Source organism: Pleurodeles waltl, chromosome 6, assembly GCF_031143425.1.
Source record: "Pleurodeles waltl isolate 20211129_DDA chromosome 6, aPleWal1.hap1.20221129, whole genome shotgun sequence".
Classification (NCBI taxonomy): Eukaryota; Metazoa; Chordata; class Amphibia; order Caudata; family Salamandridae; genus Pleurodeles; species Pleurodeles waltl.
The window spans coordinates 1,677,084,352-1,677,106,664 of record NC_090445.1 but is presented as its reverse complement, the minus strand read 5'-3'; the positions used below and the strand labels follow the sequence as shown (position 1 = coordinate 1,677,106,664).

General features: G+C 43.9%; 1 protein-coding gene across 6 annotated transcripts in view; it reads right to left on the bottom strand.

Moving 5' to 3' along the window:
* The window catches only part of LOC138301333 (beta-1,4-galactosyltransferase galt-1-like), a 71,074-nt gene that overhangs the window by 10,564 nt on the left and 38,197 nt on the right, over window positions 1–22,313 (bottom strand). For 2 of the 6 annotated variants that reach the window (XM_069241700.1, XM_069241696.1), the window contains exon 2: window positions 12,220–12,339. The exons of 1 other annotated variant lie outside the window; for it this stretch is intronic. The gene's annotated coding sequence lies outside the window, so the exon portion shown is untranslated. Of the gene's footprint in view, window positions 1–7,494; window positions 7,541–12,219; window positions 12,340–14,466; window positions 14,544–22,313 lie in introns of those variants that run through there. 3 more of the 6 variants (XM_069241698.1, XR_011205086.1, XR_011205087.1) reach the window with 3 other exon arrangements.

Here is a 22,313-nt window from a genome sequence, read left to right as displayed (position 1 = left end):
TCGTAGTCAAACTTATCTGCAAAAGTGCAATTAGCCATGTAACAGGGGCGATGGCCAAGGCAGTAACAAACCCTCCCCAAGGAGGGACAATGTAAACCATTTACCAATGTCATCTAAGGAGTTTTGAAGGGCAAGCCCACAAAGGAGCGGTAGTGATGGGCATGAGGTGGGCGTTGTTAAAAGCCCAGATACATACCAACACTTCGGAAAAGCAGCGCTTGCGCACTGCTATGCTCGACCTAATAAGTGATGGTGTGTCCCATGGTTTCCAAACATGACTAGAAGTGGCAAGTAGCGGGCATCAATGAGTCGTTGTATTGGCAAATGAGTTCATTCATATGGAGAACTGGTGGCCAGCTCTGCTTGAGCTGCAAAACAAAGCAAGTGCAAGGGACAAAGGGTTTTCCCCACCACAGGCACTGTAGAACACCAGGGTTTCTGAATACCAACTTTGTCTAGTCTTGATTGCACCTAATGCCTCTTTCTTCCATCACTTTACAATGTCTCTTTACCTCAATCTTGCAGGCTCTTTTTTCACTCAGCTGTCTCTCTTTGTCACTGTTTTCCTATCACTTCATCTTTTGTCTGTGTTCTGCCTTTCTACATGTTGCTCTGGGTCAAAGTCTGATGATGAAAAATAAAGTCCTGATCCCTAAAAATTAGTGCGGCGCTCACCACCTCCAGGCAATGGTACAAATTAAGCACTAGTGATCAGTGTTGAGTAGGACTGCGTAGCTTTAACATACGCCTTAAAAAGCCTTTTTCAAGTGATAAAGGGATTTTAAAAAAAGGACCCTCGAAGAGGCGCCCAGGAAAGGAGAATTAATATAAGGAGTGTATTGAATTCGACAGGAAAGGTGCACTGCGAATATTACACATGCATGTGCGTGGGTTTAAAAATAGCAAATAAAAGCATTACAAATTGAAACTAGAGGGTCTAGCTATCCCACATTATTAGAGGCGCTGGTGAGAGGATCCATTTAATTCCAGCAGTGCGAACACGCATCATAAAAGCTGATTGACTGCAAAACGATGTTGTGAAGCCTTAGCCTCTGTGGTGCTCCATGTTATATATCCAGCACTGAAATCATGGGCCGGCATTAATGACAACTTGCATTTGATAGCGCTTCATACCACACTTTGCCGGTTTGAGTGGATGTAGATGATACGTGTTATTATTGACAATTCAATGATACCCAATTGATGAAACCTGGAAGGAAGCCAAGCTTGACGGTAATTCAAATGTGTTCCTTGCAGATCACCACATGTGTCAGTGTCGAGCGCTTAACTCACTGAGGCCTTCTACTGCCTTAGTGGTATGTGGCAATCGTCCCAACACCAACAGGGTACACATAAGAGTAAAATGGGTAAGTAAATGCCAATGAAAGCGCTGTTGGACACGTATTACGATTGTAGGTGCTAGTGCGTTCTAGTGACCTAAAAAGTGTTGCATGTGGAAACGGTATCATTATTTTAATATCACGGGACACATGAGCTAATTAAGGAAACACCAGGTGCCACGGCAGAACTGCAACACTGCATTTACCAGGGAAATTTGGTTCTACGACTGGTTTCCGGACAGGTCTAAAGCATCAGAAAAGAAACCCTAAGAAGTGAAAATAAAACGCGGTACTGTTACCGAAAAGAAACCACGCTCCTGCCATGGAGATTTAGTAAACAGTCTGCTAGTGTGTGTCACTTGCCGGTTTTCTATTACTTCTCATCTTACTGCACCGGGATTTGCCAGTGGCGCATGGAAACAGCAACCACGGTGACAATTAGCATTGTAAACTCCTAACCGGATTTTTCTTGCCACACAAATTACAGGGAAAACAAGCATGTGGAATGCAATAGTCTCGTGTTTTCTTGAGTTAGAGCTCATAGCGTTGTAAATTACTGACTGGACTTTTATTGCCACACCGACTGAAAATAACAAGGGGAAGAGAGCGAGCTGGCCCCTGGAAAAGCCCCCCTCTGGTGTTGGTTTATGTTTACAGAGGGAGCCGGTGGGGAGGAGGGACTGAACACACACCCACAGTGCAAGGCAAACTGGCCAATAATGAAACAAAAAGTCCCCTTCATAAGAGATCAACAGGACATAGCGTAATTACACAGTACTTTGTGCTGCTCCCAAAGTGAAAAAAGGCAGGACAAAGAGGCAGAACTGACCACTAGCAAGCAAGGATTTTTGAAGGACACTGCAACTAACAAATCACAACGCTAGAACTCACTCTATTGTATACTTTAGTATACAGCAGGCCGAACGCTAACGCTCGACCTAAAAAGAGGCTGAAGTAATTGAGAGTGGAGAGTGTTTTAACATGAGCTTTTTTTCTGAACAGTTTAAGCTGACAGAGCATGTTATTTTTAAGATGATTCTCTTTGTATTTGTTTCCATCTAGGTTTGTAGTACTATTACTTTTAAATAATTGTCTAATACAAAATTATATATTACAGTATAATTAGGAAGAGAGATGTTGTGAGTGACTTTAAGAGGACAATAGACACCTTGTTTTAGGGTTGCCTGCAATGTAAATGCAGTTATTTAAACATTATTATTTAGGGGCTGCTAAAGAAAAGGAATGCCTGCTTAACCCTGTGGGTAAATTCGCAACAATGCTCCCTCCAATTAAACACACATTCATAGATATCACCTTGCAAAATGTAAGCACAGCTGCCTGCATAATGGAAAATAATTCAATGTATGACTAGACAATAAACATCTTTAGCCTCGCTAAAGAAATAAATAAAAAACACTAGATTTCAAGAGCCTACGACAAATGACAATAAATCATAATAATTTATGGAATATTATTTATAATAATAGTCATAACAATAGTAACTTTTTTGTATAACAACCTTAACCCAAGAGACAACATTCCTCCCACCTCCTGTTGCCCAGCCCCACCCCTCCCTGCGCTGCTGGCTATGCCACAAGCAGAAAAATAAAACAATCTATCATTTTATTTGTCTGCTCTGACACAGCCAGTGGGGCGACGCTCCTTTGAAATACTGAAGAAGCCACACCTATTTTTTCTTCTCCTTTAACCACTGCAGCTGAAACAAATTCTCTGAGAAGATCTGTCTCAATTCACAGACAATAGAAATTGCAGTCTCCCTCACTCCCACATGACAAACTTAACCCGTTTTGCCATTAAGCTCCATGCCTGTCCTAGTCTACAAAACATATGTCCTGTTCAGCACCCCAACCCCACCCTGCCCATTGCAAGCGCGGCTAGAGGGACCGGGCTTAGCTGCTCCTTCTCCCTAGAGCAGGGTTCTGCAAAGTTGGTCCTGGAGGTCAGGGTCCATGCCAGGTTTTTAGCATATCCACATTTAGAAAAAAGAAATTTCTGAAATCTAAATGTTTCTAAATGTGGATATGTTAAAAAACTGGCATGGACCCGGATCTCCAGGACCGACGTTGAGGAACCGTGCCCTAGAGTATTTGGAGCACCCAGGCCCACAGCCCAGGCGAAGGAGTGGGGCTCTCTGCTGCTCCTTTTTTCTGGTTTCTTTCAATCTTCGGCTCAGAAATGGGAATAAAGTAGGTGGCAAGCGATAGCCACAGGCAGGCAACCTTCTACAATATTCACATCCCTCTGTGCTTGTGTGCCTTTGGCAAAAATAAAAAAAATCCACTATTTTCAAAGTTTCACACTGTTTCAAGTCTGTCATATCTCATTACAATTTTTTTTTAATGGGAATTGTCAATACATGGTAATACATTTGATAGGTCAGCCAAGTGTGAAAATACTTGAATATTCACGTAGCGGCCGCTTTATTTAATCTACTCTGGTGTAAAACTGGGACACCAGATGGAGAGGAGCATGCGGCAGCAGGCGGCGGCAGGGACGGAGGTGAGGTAAGTTCTTTTAAAAAAATTTAAGTTTTACCTCGTCTCGGTTCCTCCCCTCCAGGATTTCCATTGCATTATGCGGCGGCCGCTGCTGAGAAAAAATAGAACAAAACCTACCCCCCACATTAACTGTTTGACAATAGAGGAAAGTTTTTCAAAAATGAAGGTGGAAAGGAAGGGATTAGGGATACGCTATGAAACACCACGAATCAAAGACAAAGTGCAGCCATTTGATTAGAAGCAATAAAAGATTGATACCAGGGGCAGTACCAGTTTTAGGTCAATGCATGCAGCTGCTTAATGATGCCACCAGAAATGCCACAAGGGTGTGCCAGATTACAACAAAAAGTCTCCAAACCTGCCTTGTCTCTAGGGCAAAGTCCAACAGAGACGTTTTAAGGCATGGGCAAAATAGGCAATTGCGCAAGGACTCCACCTTCCAAGGGGTCCCTGGGAGAGTGAAATTTCTCTTTCACTAACTTCTATGTATTGTTGGATTGTAACTATTAACAAAACAAAATCATTATTGTTTGACATTCACATGAATTAAGTTAACAGAACAAAAGGTAATCAAATTCAAATGTGTTCCAAATAGGGGCTCTCTATTTTTATCTTGCCTGGGGCCAAAAAATCCTCAAGATGACACTGAAGCTAAAGCCAATAGGTAAAATAAAAGTATTGCTCTTGTGCTGTGAACCCTTCCCCTGGAGCAGATTGTCTGAGGTAGGACCTTGTTCGAAGTATGAAACAAGCCCTTTCTGATCATTATGCAAAACAGTTTTGCTTAAGAAATTAGATCTGTCGCGGTTATCTTCAACAGCCACAGCAATCTGTACCTGGGCACATTGCATCACAACCCTTGGCCAAAATAATTATGCCTGAGAAAATAAATCAATCAGTTTTCTTCAACAGGGTCCTGGCCACTATGTCACCACAGAGTGACACAACACATGTGCAATGTAGTGCTGCATAAGAATCTGTGTTGAATTTAGTCTATCACACAAGGTTTGTATTGTGCTCCGATAATCCATTTTAGGGGAAGGAGACCTGTATCTGGGATACGTTCAGCAACCATCATTTAGTCAAAATAATTTGGAAATTATTGAGGACTGCTCGGAATACAGAAAAAATGTAAACATCAGTTACTACATCACAATATTTTAAATATATTTGCTAGCGCTCTCCAAGAACTAGCGATGGGCAAAAGGGAGTTAACACAACTTCCTTCATACGTGCTGCAGTCATCGCTGGGGAACCCACTTGTTCTTAAGAAAGACTTCTAGGCATTATCATTTGGGAACCAACTGCAGAGGGTATCAATGTTTAATCCATTGGAGTCTTACCAAAGACCATCATACAGCTCATTTGACCGTCTAGGATGTCTCTTTAGGAGGAACACAAACTTCAAATGAAACAGGGAAGAAAACTTGAGAACTTGTGAAAGAATAATCTGAAGCAATAGCAGATATCAAGGCCCTTGTTCAAGTTGGCACAATCAGTCGTCCAGTTGTAAGTCCTGCAGGGATGTGGGGTTGAAGTCATGACCTGTGCAACACTCCTCAAAGCGTGTACAGAATGGATGCTCCGGCAGCCTTGACAAGGAGGTGTCCCTGGCTGGTTGGCAAGGGACCAGAGAATGGTTGGACCAAGGAAGTGGATCCATTTCTAGGTCTTAGGCCTCTTTAGAGTAAGTAAATACAGTCTTTAATGGGGGTGTAGAGGGGTTTAGTGTAACCAAGCTCTTAGAACTAATCAGCACAATTTAGACTTTCATCTCTGAAAAAAATAATTTACCATCAACAGGTTGGAAAAACATAAAATGGCATGTCCCTTAAAAAATACACTTTGGTGATTTCCATCTTTGTGCTGGAAATGAAAATCAATTCCTTACACATTTTATATGGAAAAATATATGTGTTGAAGCAGGAGAGAGGACATCATACAAATTATTTTTATATCATGAAAACTGTGGATGAGATATGGTCTACAAGGAAATCCCATAAATCTCTTTAGAGTATAAGGATTCAACTTCATTAGCAATCAATCGAGCAATTAACTTTTTTCTCTACAATTTATATAACTCATTGAAATAAGAATCCAAATTTTGTGATCTTCTGTGTGAAGTTTATATAAAGTAACTTTCACTCAGTGATAACAACATAGAAAATCACCTGTTAAAGAGTTATCTCAAGTAACTATAACTCATGGCCTAAGTAAACTTTAGCTTGTGCCCTCACCATGCACTAATTAACCCACAAATTACGGCACTCATGACATGTTTGATAACCTCTCTGATAATATGTGCAGTACATTTTTTACGAAAAAACTGTGCATGGCGGGCGGGAGTTATAGTTACCTCAGAGTTATCTCAAGTAACTATAACTTGTGCCCTAACTATAACAGATTAATTTCTACGATTTTGTATGTTTAAAATGTGAGCCTAACTATAACGTCCCTGTAACCTTTGTTTTTTTTAAGTGATATATATATATATATATATATATATATATATATATATATATATATATATATATCCAACACCAACAATTGCCAAACAATTGATTCGTTTGCACTCCAGGAGAGTTTAATTGCTTCTATTCAAGAAAAATATAAAAAGACACCACCAACGCGTTGCAACCTCTCAGTCTTGATCACAGTTTTACAAAGAAAACCTTCCCATGAATCTCTATTTATAGTTCATCTTATTACCACCACCCAAGTGCATGCTGGGACACGTAGTCCCCTAAAAAAACTTGTGACAATTAAAACATGATACAAAATTCACAAAACTTTTCTGTTACTATAAACATCTAAAAGGAAGTTGAATGATTAACTACGGAAATATCTCTAAAGCCAAGACTAATTAATAATAATTTACAGATAAATGAATAGTATCTGTGGGATAGATGTTACCATGCTAACCATATCTATGGGATGTTGGGCTGAAAAATATTTTTCTTGAATAGAAGCAATTAAACTCTCCTGGAGTGCAAACGAATCAATTGTTTGGCAGTTGTTGGTGTTGGAGATTGTGGAGGAATGGTCCTTTCCTCATGTTTGCACCCGTGAAATTTGCATATATATATATATATAACCCTTTATCATAAAAAAGTAAAACTAAGATTTTTCTGTCTGCGGTTCACCTTTAAATCTACATATAGAGTCAAATGAAAAATGTAAATAGTGATGAGCAGATGTAGTATGTCGCGTTCATTTATTTCTACTGTATTTTAACATAAATACTGCAGCAAGGCCTCTGTGGCCAACAGCCCTGAGATGAAACAGTGATAGGACTTATTTATACCCGATCTCGGCCCACATGGAAAGGCGGCTGTATTTAGAAAACCACTCGACAAACCTGGAGAGGTTTTACAGGAAGATGCTTTCCAGTCCTCGCGCCTGGCTCCAAATCTGAGACTACAAAGATATAAAACGGGCAATAAAACAAAGCCAGCACGAGGCAGGAAAGCCCAGGACAGTACCCAGCAGGGGTCTCTTGGCGTCACGAAGGGGCCTATTTACGTATTTGGTAGATAAGAAATGTTCATCGTCACCCTATTCTATGGCCCAGCTTTGCAAATGTATCATAAAGCTCAATCTTCCACATAAACGAAATAAAAAAAGCTGATATTTACCTCCGGTTCCCGGCTTGTCGAGCCCGCGCCACTGCGCATGTCCGGCGCACGCTGTAGGATGCGCCGCTAAGGCGCTTTTCTAATGCTCAGACAAAGAGCAAATTAAACCTTGAACCGCGGCCAGTTTGACAGCAGATGGACCTATGTACTCACGAGGTGCCACGGTCAGGCCTAGTGAAGCTATTTACAAGGAAATCCCCAAGGGGAGCAGGTAACCGGCATACCAACCCAGAGTACATTCCGAACTCCTCACAGTACTCACAAAAAGTACCTTTTTAACCATCTTTCAGATGTGAAAGATGAGAAAACGTTTCAGGCAAATCATTCTTTTTTAAAAGCGTTGCTTTATGCACTTTTAAACAGCGGGTTCCTTATTATCTAAGATTTATTTTTCATGCAAAATGATTTACAAGCTAAATATGTTTGCACGTATTTATAAATGGTTCCGCAACCCGTTTCCTCTGCATTTGCCCTGGCGCAAAGATCTGTCAGTAACTAGGACCGGAGTTAAAATGGCCTTTCCCCGTTTTGTATCATGCACGCAGAGGAAATAGCTCGGAGCAGTGTTGGGGTTCTGGAAGCGAGCGCTCCTTTTATAGGGGGCCCTGCTTTATTAAAGTCAAATCAGACACGCGCTGTATTTTATTTAAAAATGAATGTAGAGGAACCTAGTGCAGGTTCTTGTAAAAAGATGCTGTACAAAATACAACTTTTTAGTTTCTGAAAGAAAATATATGACGCTATGTGTTTTTTGTATTGCCTCAGACAAAATATTCACCAGAAAAGAAAAGAAAATTAAGGATTTAATCGCATATTAATTGACCAACTCAAGATACCAGTTACCCATTCATGACCCACAGTTAGATTATATACGATCCCATAATGCCCTTCGGTCCGTTCAGAGGGTGTTTGTGAAAAGGTAAGGGAATATCAATGTATATTCTGCTCTACTTTAATAAAAAAAAATAGTTTTCTATTATACATTTATACCTCCTACAAATACCCCATAAAGTTTTATGTTATGTAAAATTATTTCTAGAGCTAGCATACTCCACGAGGAGATCATGCTGCTAGCACTGGTAGGCTGCCTTTAATTAACACCGTATAATCTTAAATACAGGGTTTTATTAAGTAATGAATTAAAGCTGTGCATGTAAACTACAAATAAGATGTGTATTATGAAGCGTTGAAGAGCATCTATTTTATGTGTAGGTTTTGTAGAGCGCTGTGTACCACCTTGCAGTACTCAATGGGCCCTCATGTTATGACCATATTGCTAGGATCTCCATCTCAGAGTAATCCTTTCTGCCTGATTTCTCTTAATGTGCCCTGTGCCATTGGCCGTCACCAGCTGGGCCGGGCCACGCGCCAGACGGCGGCCGCGCCTCCATATCTGTGATCAATGACCGTGCATCGTGTTTTAACACAACCATAAAACAGGAGCAGTGCTGCTACCCCCCGGGGGCTCCTAAGTCCCACTGCCAAGAGGCCACATGCAGTAAACGACTCACGAAGCCACCTACGTCTCCGAATGGAAGTGTAACGCACGCGTCAGCAGCCTCAAACTTGTACAGTAAAGTATAAAATCCTCAGGACATCATTGCACCAGCTGTCCTGGCTGTTGGACAAGGCGAGACCAGGTCACTGCCTAGGGCGCCATCAGCAGGGATCAGTGGAGGACTGTGACAACTGGCAACTATTGGCCAGGTAATGTAAAAGTTCACCACGAAAAGAGGGATATTAAAAGGAAGGCCTAATGTCACAAAATGGTAAAACCAGGCAGACAGAAGATAAGCCAAGGAACTCAGTACATTTTTCGTGCAAAAAACGTGCACATGTTCTTATTAAAGTAGATTATCTTCATTCCTCAGGATGCGAGAGACAGGGAGAGGGTACCACTGATTTAAAGAGTTGCCAAGACTGAGGCTTTATAAGAATATAAGGGGCTATTGAGGGTGGTGAGGTTGGCCCCATTGAGGTGTATCCTTTAACATGGAATGCTGGAGGGAGGGTCTGTGGTGGGCTAGAGAGAAGGGGAGTAGTGCTCCATGGGTCTAGGGAGGGGTCGGATTGGTAAGGCGGGCACTCCGGCAATGGGCGATGGGCTGGTTTCTGAGTTGCAGCTCTGGGCCGCTTTTCTGGCCAGCATGGTGGCCGCTTTGGGTTGTGTCTGTGCTGTTCGTGTGTCGCCAGCAGCCCAGTAGGGGCCTGAGTGGCCTTTCCTGAGGAAGATGGCCCTCTATTACCTCCCTTTCACCAATGGGGTGGGGATGTCATTCCCAGTCTTTCGCAGGGCCGGCCCATTTATATATGTAGTTTGAGTGGGGCACGTGCCTGAGCAGAAGTGGCGTCACTTATATTCAGGCGTGGTACACCAGTGTGAACTAATCCGTGCACAAAGATTTCTGGAAACATTTGCATTTTCTTTTATCTCAGTGAAGTCAAGAAAACATGCCTCTTTTAAAGAGCCCCCACCCCTAATCTGCAAATGTGGGCCATTTATTTTAAGGTGCCCGGGCCTATTCCTGATCCCAATCCACCCCTGGTCTACAGCTCATTGATGCAGGGCAGTGTTTGCAACCTGGGGGAGGGTTCGCCTGACACCCTGGGCGGCATTCAATCTCTAAGATGGGTTTCTCCAATAAGTAGCTCATGAGCTACAGATAGCTCTCCAGCTACCTGTGAGAAGTTCTCCTGCGTACAGCCAAACCTAATAAATTAGAAGCTTTTGCTCAGTTGGATCAATATATGCATATACCAAAACTGAAAATCGTGTATGCAAGAGGAAATTGTCTATATTTTCAGAACTCATAAGCTGATGTTTGGAGAAACACAGCTGAATTTGCAATTCAACCATTCCAACCAGTGAGCTGGGTAACAATAAACATATGTTATTTCAGCTCCAAGACACCCTCCAGGGTTAACATGCGCTTAAGAAATGCACGTTATGTTCTGTCATAGAAAATCTTGCAGCACTGGGAAGACTTATCACCTTTGTACATTGCTCCTCTAGCTCTTATGTATTTTCTATTTAGAAGTATTCCAAATTGATAAATCCTCTTTTGCATTACTACTGGCAACCTTGCCTGATGCAGAGAGGTGATTACTGATGATAATCTCACATGGGGTGGCCACTAATGTAATCTTATCTAATGTGGTCACTGTTCAAACAGTAATAATATTAGAAAAACTCGATGACTGTCACTAAACATTAGTAGATTTTGTTACAGAAAAAGGTTGGAGACCACCAGTTGCAGCATGCTGTGCGGTAAACAGGTGGGGTGGCGTGGTGAGTGGCGGGGGGGCACATAAAACAAATGGGACAACATTAATATTATAAAAAAACAACTTATCTTATTATGAGCCGCTGCACCGCATCATTGGCTCCACTTGCAGGCACTGGCTCCCAGCCTGCCCTGCAGCCAATCCTAATGCTGCTCTCATGCTGCTGGCAGCGTGAAAGCAGCATTAAGATTGGTTGAAGCGCCCTGGCTTGGCGCTCCAGGCTGGAAAGAGCTCAGTGCACATGTGTGTTTGGACTGGCCGAGACGGCCAGCCTAACACACATGCGCACTGAGGAGAGTGATGGGCACTCCCCCTCCGTCCCTGTCACGCCCCATGGCCCAGCCCCTTTAACAAAAAACAATAATAAACATGCTTTACATAGTTTATTATCGTTTTATTGTTAAAGGTCTGAAGCTGCTGCTGGCAGGGGGCAACGCTCCTCCGCCATAACAGAGGAGCTGCCGCTTTAAACAATGCAGTATTGGGACTCAGTGTCAGCCAACACATTCATTCAATGACATGCCACATGGAAAACCTGTGACTAGTATGAGGGGATAGTACGTTGGAAAGGGAGAAGGGACAGAGAGAGAAAAATGGGATCGATGCAAGGAGGTTTTTGGTACCCCAGGCAAAAATAACATTTTCATGGTAGTTCTCCATCGGCTTGTTTCGACCATTCCTTCTGATTTTGCGCCACCTACTGGTAGGAAACGAATTATTTGACTGCCAGTCCTAAAGCGCACAGAAGAATACAATATTATTTTGATAGGACACAACTTGTAATTGATAGTTGTATGTAACATACAGTCGTGGCCCGCTTCACTCGAAAGGAGTGGGGCGGCTGTGGTGCGTGGGGGGGTCACCTAAAATGTAATAAAAATGTTTAAAAAACACTTACCTTTTCGGTGCAGTCCCGCGCTGCGCTCCTCTTCGCTGCTGGCTGCACGCAGGCACAGGCTCCCAGCCTGCTCTGCAGCCAGTCCTGACGCCGCTCAAAGCAGCGTCAGGATTGGCTGGGAGCGCTCTGGCTGGGTGTCCCAGGCAGACTGGGAGTCTGTGCAGGCTCTCTCTGGAGAGAACCTCCCGCGCATGTGTGTTTGGCCGGCCCAAGCCGGCTTTCCAAACATACATGCGCAGTGAGGGGGGGGTGTTGAGCACTCCCCCTCACCCCAGATGACTCGCCCCTTTCACAACGAGGGGATAATAAACATAGTTTATTATCCCCTCGTTGTGAATGTTTTGCAGCTGCTGCTGCTGGCAGGGGGTAGGGGGGGCGACGCTCCTCCCACCCAATGGAGGAGCTGCCACTGATAACACAAATTGTTTTTGGGGGTTTCTGACACTGAATAGGTTTTCTCTCCAGCGGCCCCCATCACCACTGAGATCCAGTCTCTTAACCTTGCACTCTTAAACAGATTACAGAAAATAAAGTGCACTCACCTTCAAATGACAAACACTAATTGGATGTCCTGTTTCATGCTTAGGAAATTTCCATCCGTGCAGTCTGTTTTCTCACTGTCCACCGAAAACAACTCGAATTCCAAATACTGCATCCCCTACCTGCAGAAAGGAAACAAAAACAGCACTTCTTTAAAATTGCAATGGTATCACCAGTGACGTAGCAAGGGTGCCACAGATCATAATATAAGGAAGGAAAATGGCCATAACCTCTGGCTGGGTAGTGAAAATCAGTCATACCTGGGCACCCGGTGCCAGTCCACCTGCTGCACTATTTATATCAAAGTAGATATGTTTATTTCAGTAACCCTTTCTTCTTAAAGAGAACATGAGCCACACTAAAGCACGACAATTTCCATCAGCCAATCCGAAATGAGCAGGAAATGATTCAAAGGAACAGAGCAGTGGTATTGCTGTTAATTTCGGTGTCGGATTCTCTAAGTCACGAACGTACTTGAAATCAACCTTATGGCCATGCAGGTTACTTTGGACTCAATCGCCTACGCTCGTGATAAAATAGCCAAGGTGACTGGCTTGCTAAACGTGTATTTTTCAAGAGACAGAGCTATGTCAATAATTGTATTTTTAACAAGTCTGGCGTTAGACAAGAACTTTTGAGTTTACAAAAAATAGCTGCATAATATATTTGCTTATATGGGCTCTCAGCCAGCATTCTTCATCCACTGCCCTATCCTGTGTTATTCATCTTTACCCCTGCCCACTACACTACACTATACACAGGGAGGACTCCTTGTACGGCCCAGGGCCACCTGCGGACCGCGGGCTCTTTAACTCTGGCCCCTGGTGAACAGCAGCACCGAGCACTGACATTAAGATGTTCAACAAACCCAACAGGCAGCCATTTATTTACACATGAACCAAAGTAACAGAAAAGAAGCACAGAAGTTGTCCTTAACGTCAGGAACACCTTCATATTAAAAGAGATCGTGCAACAAACATGCAAAATTCAACAAGAATTGGCAAAAACAATACGTCTCGCCTATGCAAGGGCTATTGGCTTTGCAAATTCGTTTTAGCCATGTTGTACACCAGCATGGCTGCAGTTCAGCGTGGCTAAAAATTTGTGACATGGAGAAGAGTGGCGTGGAGTGTCAGAGTGGATTCGAGTGCTGCAGAGTGGAGTGAGAGTATGCTGTGTATTGGAATGGCATTGTGTGGAGTCGCGTAGAGCACCATACACTAGAGTTGTATAGAGTGGACTGGTGTAGAGAATGGCAGAGTATAGTGGCGTACAGTTCAGTGGCGCTGAGAGCAGTGGCATTGAATTCAGCAGCATACAGTGCAGCGTCATAGAGTGGCACAGAGGGGAGTGACACAGAGTGGCGCACATCAGAGTGGTGCAGGTTAGAGTGGAGTAGAGAGCAGTGGCATAGAGTGCAGTGACAGAGCGCAGTTGTGGAGAGTATATTGGCGTAGAGTGCAATGGTTAAGAGTAGAGTGGCATAGAGTGCAGTGGCACAGAGTTGAGTAGAGTGGAATAAAGTGCAGAGGTGTGGAGTAGACTGTTTCAGAGTAGAGTGGCATGGAATACAGTAGAGTGGTGCAGGGCAGCGTGCAGTTGCACAGAGTGACAGAGAGTAATGACAGAGTAATATGGAGTAGAGTGCAGTGGTGCACAGTAGATTAGTGGCGTAGAGTGCAGGGGCATATAGTGGATTGTTACAGAGTAAATTGCATTGGTGTAGAGTGCAGTGGCATAGAGTGCAGTGTTGCATAGTGTCGTAGAGTACAGCGGCGTAAAGTGGAGTTGTTTAGAGTAGATTGATGTGGCCTAGACTGAAGCGCTGTAGAGTGCAGTAGTGAACAGTGCAGTAGTGTAGAGTGGCAAAGAGGGCATTGGCATAGAGTAGAGTGATACAGGGTAGAGTAGAGAGGCGTAGCATGAAGCGGCATAGGGTGAAGTGGTGCAGAGTGCAGTGGAGTCACGGCAGAGTAGAGTGCGTGGCATAGAGTGGAGTATTCATGGTGTGATAGCACCTTGCCATTACAGACAACATATTTTCAATTGAAATGACCATTTCATCTGCAGAGACATACAGTTTTACCAATAAAACTATACAGTGCACAGACAAAGATTTGTGGAAACAGCATCACCCAGCTTAATGACTGGTTTTCATCATTTTAAGCACTTGTTTCCAACACGCTTCAGACATAACAAAAAAAGTGCTTCATTTGTGCGTTCATATTTCTGATATATTCTGAAATACTTACAATGTTCAAAAAAATAAACGAGTGCCCTTGGAAGATAGCGCCTCGCATTTGACCTAGGTCTTTGAATGCATAGCCTATGTGAAGAGATAAGAACAAGATTTACAGCCCTATATACAGAATGGGGGTACTCTGAAGGATTCTGTGAATAAGATTTTGTCAAGGGAAGGACTGAACTCAAGCTGCCCAGCCTAAAACAAGTAAAGCCAGCAAACGGAAAGCAAGAAAATGTGAGTTACAAATCACAAAGTCAATGGCAAGCAATAGGCAAAATGAAATGCTAGGTCAGCTTTCAGAATGTCCCCAAGATCTTTTTAGCAAACTAGGCAGCTCCACTGTCTGGTAGGTTGCAACCTAAAAATGCCTATTTATCAAACATGTTGAATTGTTTCATCTTTGTGCATCAAACTATATCAGAGTATTGAGTGGCACTTATTAAAAGTGATAGTTTTCAAACAAGAACTCAGAAACATTCATGCCCTCCCCCCGTCCTGATGACAATGCCATTAGTGAACCAACAGGCATTTCAGTTGTCACGTGCATCCTTTATGCAGCCTCAGTTGTGATTATACATAAAACAACCGTATAGCCTATTACAGTGAACACTAGAGAAATGTTTGTATAGCGCACATCCTCAACTCGTATTTCAAGCTGCTTACATGTGTAATAATGAAATAAAAACAGGCAAGGTGAAATAAAACAATTGCCTAGTATCGCACAATTTGGTCAAGTGTGGATGCAGGGATTAATTCCAGGTTTTCTGGCTTCACATTGTGCAATTCAGCGATTAGATGGTTATCTCTTTCTCGCTCTCTCACTTTACCTCAAATTTTGATGCTGTGTCTTTAAATCATAGCACACGGGTTTAGGGCATGGATTATAAACAGAGGCCACAAGAAGGTTCAGCTTGTTTCGGGCTCAGTGATCCAAGAGAACCATGAGATGAGCCAGATCCAGGCATATGGCTCAAGCCTTCAGTGGTTTACCCACCTCTATCACATAATGGCAATTAAGAGAAAAATATGTGTAGGAAGGCCATGACTTGAACAAATTCAAACAATCTGAGGAGCAGAAATACCAACAGTACAGTGCAAGACTCCTTCATTCAAGATCCATAACTTTCTTACTAAACCACATTTTAATGAATGGGCTATGGCACTGGGTGTTCTCTCCCCACTTGTGTAAAATCAAATTATTGCTGAATTAGTTGTTTCCATATGACATACATACTACCAGTCTTTAATTTGGTTCAAGTTTTTCCTATGGCTCTGCAAGAAAGAGCAGAGAATTATGTTAAAAAAGTGACTGTCCAAGACCACACAATTTTCCACAAAGGGAAGTCAGGATTAGCAAAAGCATGTCTTCTTGTTCCATGATTTCCCTCTTGCATATCACACAACAACTGGGGTGTAGGTGGCTCCAATGGTGAGACTCAGGAACTGCCCTCACCAAAGAAAAACCATGATGCAGTGGAACGTTCCCAGACCTTTACTGTAGATTTCACATCTGGCATAGTTTGGCAAAATGGCAAAGTCAGGATTAAATGTGAAGTCTCTTAGTGCCATCGGGTAACACTTCAACTGTACCACCTCTAGTGATGGATGTTAGGAGTCTGTGTCTGGCCACCTCAGAGTATTGCATACCTTGTAGTCGGCAGCGGTTGGGATAGTCAAGTTTTTTTTTATAGTGCTCACTATTCTATTTCTTTCAGATTCAATAATCTACTTACTACTTTTGTATACTTGGCTCACCAAGGTAGTGATAACAAGCAGAGAAGGTTGACTCTACGGATTAGAGGGGTAGCAACTCAGATACAGCATAACACACTATCGTCAAACCTACAACTTTTCTATAAATTAGGGGCCTAATTTAGTGGACAGTGTAGCGTGAACCCCTCAAAGGAAGTCCACGACTTACAGATCATGCACATTCTTCACTTCCCCTACACCAATCCCATCCCTTCTATCCCTAGACTGCTACAATCAGTATGTTCCTTGGTCACACTTTTGCACTATACACCATAGTTTTTGGCTTTTCTGAGAATGTTTGTTAGTTAACTATTACACACAGCAATGGACATTTGGTCAGCTCACATCAGCCATTGTCTTAATGTACTGTAAGTGATGGCATTTTGCACTTTTACAAGAAGCACATCCACATACAAAGTAGTTCAGGGGAACTATGGTAATGTGTGATATTTAAAAGTCCACATTTTTTTTTTCATGTAGCCAATTGTTTTTTTTTTTTTAGATTCTTGGGGCCCGCATCTTTCCCAACAATTAAGTTTTATAAAAACCACGACAAAACAAAAACAAAAAAAAACATTGATCAAACCAAAAAGGCTGGAACCCAGCTGCACACTTATCGGCTTTGCCAAGGTCTATTTACGTTTTCAAAGCACTCACACCGTTATTCTCTTCACCTTACAAAATTTATTGACACTTGAAAGCTGACACACCAGTCTGAAAATCGTCTCCACTTACTTTGGGGCACAGTTAATAAAGGGATGTGGAAACATTTCTCCCCATGGGCAAAGGTTTTTGATAGGCCACTTCTTTCAATTCTCAAATACTACAGTGAAGTTATATGTTTCACCTACACTTAAGGGAAGTTTTTCCTTTGAAGGGTGAGATACTATAAGCAACTTTTGCAGATCGTGTTTATGCACAACAAGGGGTGCTTGCAGATTTTCACCAGTTGCAGAGGATCTCTATGCACAATGGAATTGTGCACGAGTGGAACACTAAACGTTTTTTTAAATTTATCTTGTACATAATTGTAGGAAAGTAGCCTCTTTCTAGCTTGGTTACCCCCACTTTTGGCCTGTTTGTCAGTGTGTTTGACTGTGGCTACTGGGATCATGCTAACCAGGACCCCAGTAGTTATGCTCTCTCCCTTAAATTATGGTTGTTGCATACTTGTAACCCAGTTTTTCATCCACAATTGGCATACTGGTGCCCCCTTATAAGTCCCTAATATATGGTACTTAGGTACCCAGGGCATTGGGTTCCAGGGGATCCCTATGGGCTGCAGCATATCTTTTGCCACCCTTAGGGAGCCCATGCAAAGGCTTCTGCAAGACTGCCATTGCAGCCTGCGTGAAAAGGTGCATGCACCCTTTCACTACCATTTACACTGCACCAGGTCACTTATAAGTCACCCCTATAGCAGGCCCTCCAGCCCTTAGGGCAGAGTGCAGAGTACCTGTGTGTGAGGGCACCCCTGCACTACCAGATGTGCCCCTCACGACCTCCGGGACCATTTTCCCAGACCTCGTGAGTGTGGGGACGCCACTTTACCTATATTCTGGACATGGGTCACTATCTATGTCCAGCTACATAATGGTAACTCTGAACATAGGCATGTTTGGTATCAAACATGCAGGAATCATACCCCCATTCTTTTGCAAGCATTGGTTGTATGATCCCATTCATTCTGGGGGCTCCTCGGAGGACCCCCAGTACTGCCATTACAGCCTTCTGAGGTTTTCCAGGCAGCCCCAGCTTTTCAGACAGGTTTCTGCCCTCCTGTTGCTCGAGTAGCTCAAGCCCAGGAAGGCAGAACAAAGCATGTCCTTTGGGAGAGGGGTGTTACACCCTCTCCCTTTGTAAATAGGTGTTACAAGCTTGGGAGGGGTAGCCTCCCCAAGCCACTAGAAATGCTTTGAAGGGCATATTTGGTGCCATCCTTGCATAATCCAGTCTACACCGGCTCAGGGACCCCCAAGCCCTCCTCTGGCGCTAAACTGAACAAAGGAAAGGGGAGTGACAACTCCCCTGTCCATCACCACCCCAGAGAAGGTGCTCGGAGCTCCTCCAAAGGATCCCTGGGTTTTACAATCTTGGGTTCAAGGTTGGCAGGGAACTCTGTGAGCATCTAAGTGGCCAGTGCCAGCAGATGACGTCAGAGCCCTCCTCTGATAGGTGCTTACCTGGTTAGGTGACCAATCCCCCTTTCAGTGCTATTTAGGGTCTCTCTCTTGGGTGGTTCTTCAGATTTGGATTGCAAGACTCCATCAGGAATCCTCTGCATCCTCCACTTCAACTTCTCACCAAAGAAACTGCATTTGGACCCTCCAGGAACTCTACAAACTGCAACAAAGAAGCAAGATGCCTTCTGCAACATTATATCTTCTGTATCTTCAGCTCCTGCGAGCAACTGCAACGGTTTCCCGGTGGTGTAGCCTCTGAAGGCAGCCCGTCTTTATCCTGCACCAGAAGAGCGAAACAATCTCCCTTGGGGTGAAGGAGTCTCTGCTCTGCTTCTGCAGGCACCTACTGCGACTATGACAGGTGGTGTGGATCCCCTCTCCTGCTGAGCTGCATGGATCCTGCGTCACGGGTGGTGGACTGAAGCGATCCCGACGGTCCTGACGTCCTACTGTCCAACTTTGGTTGAGGTAAGAGCTTGCCTCCCCACGCAAGACAGTACCCCTGTGCACCACATGTTTTGCAGTTGCCAAGGCTTGTTGGCATCCTTCCACGAAGTTATTCTTGCACCTTGCAGCTCCAGCCCCCAGCACTCTATCCTGTGACGCACATCTTCCTGAGTGGTTCTCCGGCGGTGTGGGTCCCTTTGTTGTAGTGCAGCGTGGGCCTCCTTCGGCACCTTCGTTGTCTCTGTGCTGTGGGACTCCTGTGCGTGCTTCCTGGTCTTCTATGGGCTCTTTGAGTTGCTGAGAGCCCCCTCTGGCTCTCCCTCCAGGGTAGAGTCCACCAGGTACCTCCTGGTCCCAGGAAGCGCCATTTTCCGCTAACTGCGAGCTTTGTGTGTCCCAAGGCTTGTTGGCAGAATCCAGTGACACAAACCAGACTGCAATCTTCCATCCGGCGTGGGACATCATAAGCACCAACCAGGAACCCGAATTCGTCTTCTTGGGTGCAGTACTGACTGTTCTTGTTCATCGGTGGTTCTGGTTTTGCACCTTCATCTGGGTTAGCAGGAGCTCCTGTTGTCCCTGGACTCTTCTGTGCCTTTTGGACTTGGTCCCGTTCTTACACAGGTCTTCAGGTCCAGGAATTCACTGTTGGTGCCTTGCAGCCTCATCTGGTTCTTGCATATTCTTCTTTCTCGTGACCTTGTATGTTCTAGGAAAGTTACTGTGATTTACTCCTGCTTTCCTGGGCTCTGGGGTGCATTCTATTACTTACCCTTGGTGTTTTCTAATACTCCCAGCGCCCCTCTACACACTACACTTGCCTAGGTGGGAAACCAACATTCGCATTCCACTTTCTTAGTATATGGTTTGTGTTCCCCCATGCCCATTTCTTACTATTGCGATTTTCAGTAATTTCACTAACTGTTTTTACACGTGTTTTGCATACTAGTGTATATAATTTGTGTAGTACTTACCTCCTAAGGGAGCATAGTCTCTATGGTGTTTTTGGCATTTGTGTCACCAAAATAAAGTACCTTTATTTTTGTAACACTGAGTATTTTATTTCATGTTTGCAAGTACTGTGTGACTACAGTGGTATTGCATGAGCTTTGCATGTCTCCTTGGCTGCTCTGCTACAGCTACCGATAGAGAGCCTGGCTTCTAGACACTGCCTACATTTCACTAATAAGGGATAACTGGACCTGGTATAAGGTGTAAGTACCTTAGGAACCCACTACAAACCAGGCCAGCCTCCTACAATAACCATGGATCCTAGGGTACGAAGGTCAATGTGTTTATGCACACTGACTGGTTTGCAACACAACCTAAATTTTTCACTGCGACTGATGTACTAATAAAAAGCCATGTGGTGGGAGCCCTACTGTAGACATCCATCTTTACATTTACATTCATCAAATGCCGACATTGTTTTAAAGTGGGTTTAAAAAAATTGGTATTCAGTGAAGGGCAGTAAGGGGATCATGCACTGATCTCTCAGAGAATTGTCTCCCCAAAACAATACCAAAAACACACACTGACAAGGTGGCTGCTGACCTGCAGGGACAGTTTCTCCTTTGCCAATGTGATACCGTCCCCTTTACATTCAGCATGAGATCAGTGGTTGGAAACCACAAGGAGGTAGGAAGCAAGTGTTACATTCCATTCTGTTCAGTATGAGAGGGGTGTCTCTTCGATGCCTCGTCCTGTTATCTAACCACAATCAGCCACAAAGGGCACTTTGTAATCCAGTCATTGCTGGCTAGCTTAAGTCTTTACTTTTGAGTAACTTTACACTCAGATTATGTGACTAGCCAAAAGTAGGAAAGTTACTCAAAAGTGTAATAGTAATGTTACATGTGCAAATTACTCACAAGTGTAATTACCTTTCTGATTAGCCTAATAATAAGTGTCTCACCTAACTTCACTCTAAACTGATTGTTTCAGTAAATTTATGGGTTCTTTTAATCAAATTCTGATTACAACTGTGCCTTACTTTTTGTTTACAGCTAGCCCCTGCTGCGCAAGGTCTTCAGGTGTGCGCAGAAGGTATGAGCCACATGACCTCGCCCAACCAGCTATGCACAGTAAGGGTTGGCCAAGGAACCTGACCTTAGGCAAAGCCCTGCGCAGGACCCCCGGTGTAGACGGCCAACCCCCCTGCGTGTGGCTGAAAGCATTGTGCAGTTGAGATTTGCCACATAACACAACAGACACAGCCTTCAGCTGTGCATAGCGGGCTTCAGCCACAGGGACTAGTTCACATCCTGCCTTGTGCCCAGCCCACTGCCGGCATCCAGCCGCTACAACAGTGGGCGGTGATAAGTATGTCACGCCTTTGGTCAGGCCCTGTGTCCAACTCACTCCAAATGACCAACCCACCATGGATTACCAAACCCCAATGTGCGTGACCAAAGGCCATGCACTGCAGGGATTGCACAAAGGCCCTCTTCTATGGCTAGGCCGTATGCCCAAGTCATCGTGGTCAATCAACCATTACAGAATGCAAACCACCAGTCAACCACCATTCTGCAGAGGCAAAGGCCTTGCAGATCTATGCCTGACTGCAGGACCTGACTTTAGGCCATGTTTTAGAAACAACCCATTGCAGGTGCCAAGCCTTGATGCTCACAGCAAAGGGCCATGTGCATCAGGGGTTGGCGAAGTGCAGCAGTAGTTTTCCTGTGCTGGATTTGTGAATTCAGAAACCACAGCAATTGGAACCATGGGAGGATCTGGGATTTCAAACTATGGGACAGGATGCGAGAATCCCACAATAAAAATATTTTTTTGTTATGCATTTTAAAAGAATATCATGGATGGTCTCTTAGGCCCTTGAGATCGGCCTGGGTATCAGACTACCATGTGCCCTTAAGCCCTTTTTATGATTACTCTTCCAAACACAGTGCTCAGTGCACTGTGCTGGATAACCGCGGCTGCCATAGAAATGTTTCTGTATCAAACAGTCAATGAGAGCATGGCAGATTCAAAATTCAGTAGCTGGATTCACCAGTCTGCAATAGACAATGGAACAAATAGCTTTGTCCCTCATTGTTGTGTCCCCCTTTTTAGGTCTCAGCCAGACAGTGCATATGTTGTCTCTTTGCGACCTTTTGTTTTCTAAGAGTGGGCGTAGGGGCTGCTCATTGCTTACCACTGGTTGGCTTCCTTGTCATTCTTATTTCCTTGCTGATTAGTGGTCACCTGCTGTAGGCTTCTTTCATGTGTTTGCCCCTCCCCTAGAGCATGGATGCATTACTATTGTCCTACTGCTATTTTTTTTAGGCACTACTTTTTCTCTGTCTTTAACCTCTCTACGAGGGTGTATCTTTTTAAGCTGACTCCCTCACATACTTCCCTCACTTACTCAGTGTTCTTTTCCTTCAGTCATGTGTTCTAAGTGATTCCCTCCAAACAATACAAACAGTTTTAACAATGGATGACCCAACAATGTCGCTTCTCAGCCGAATTA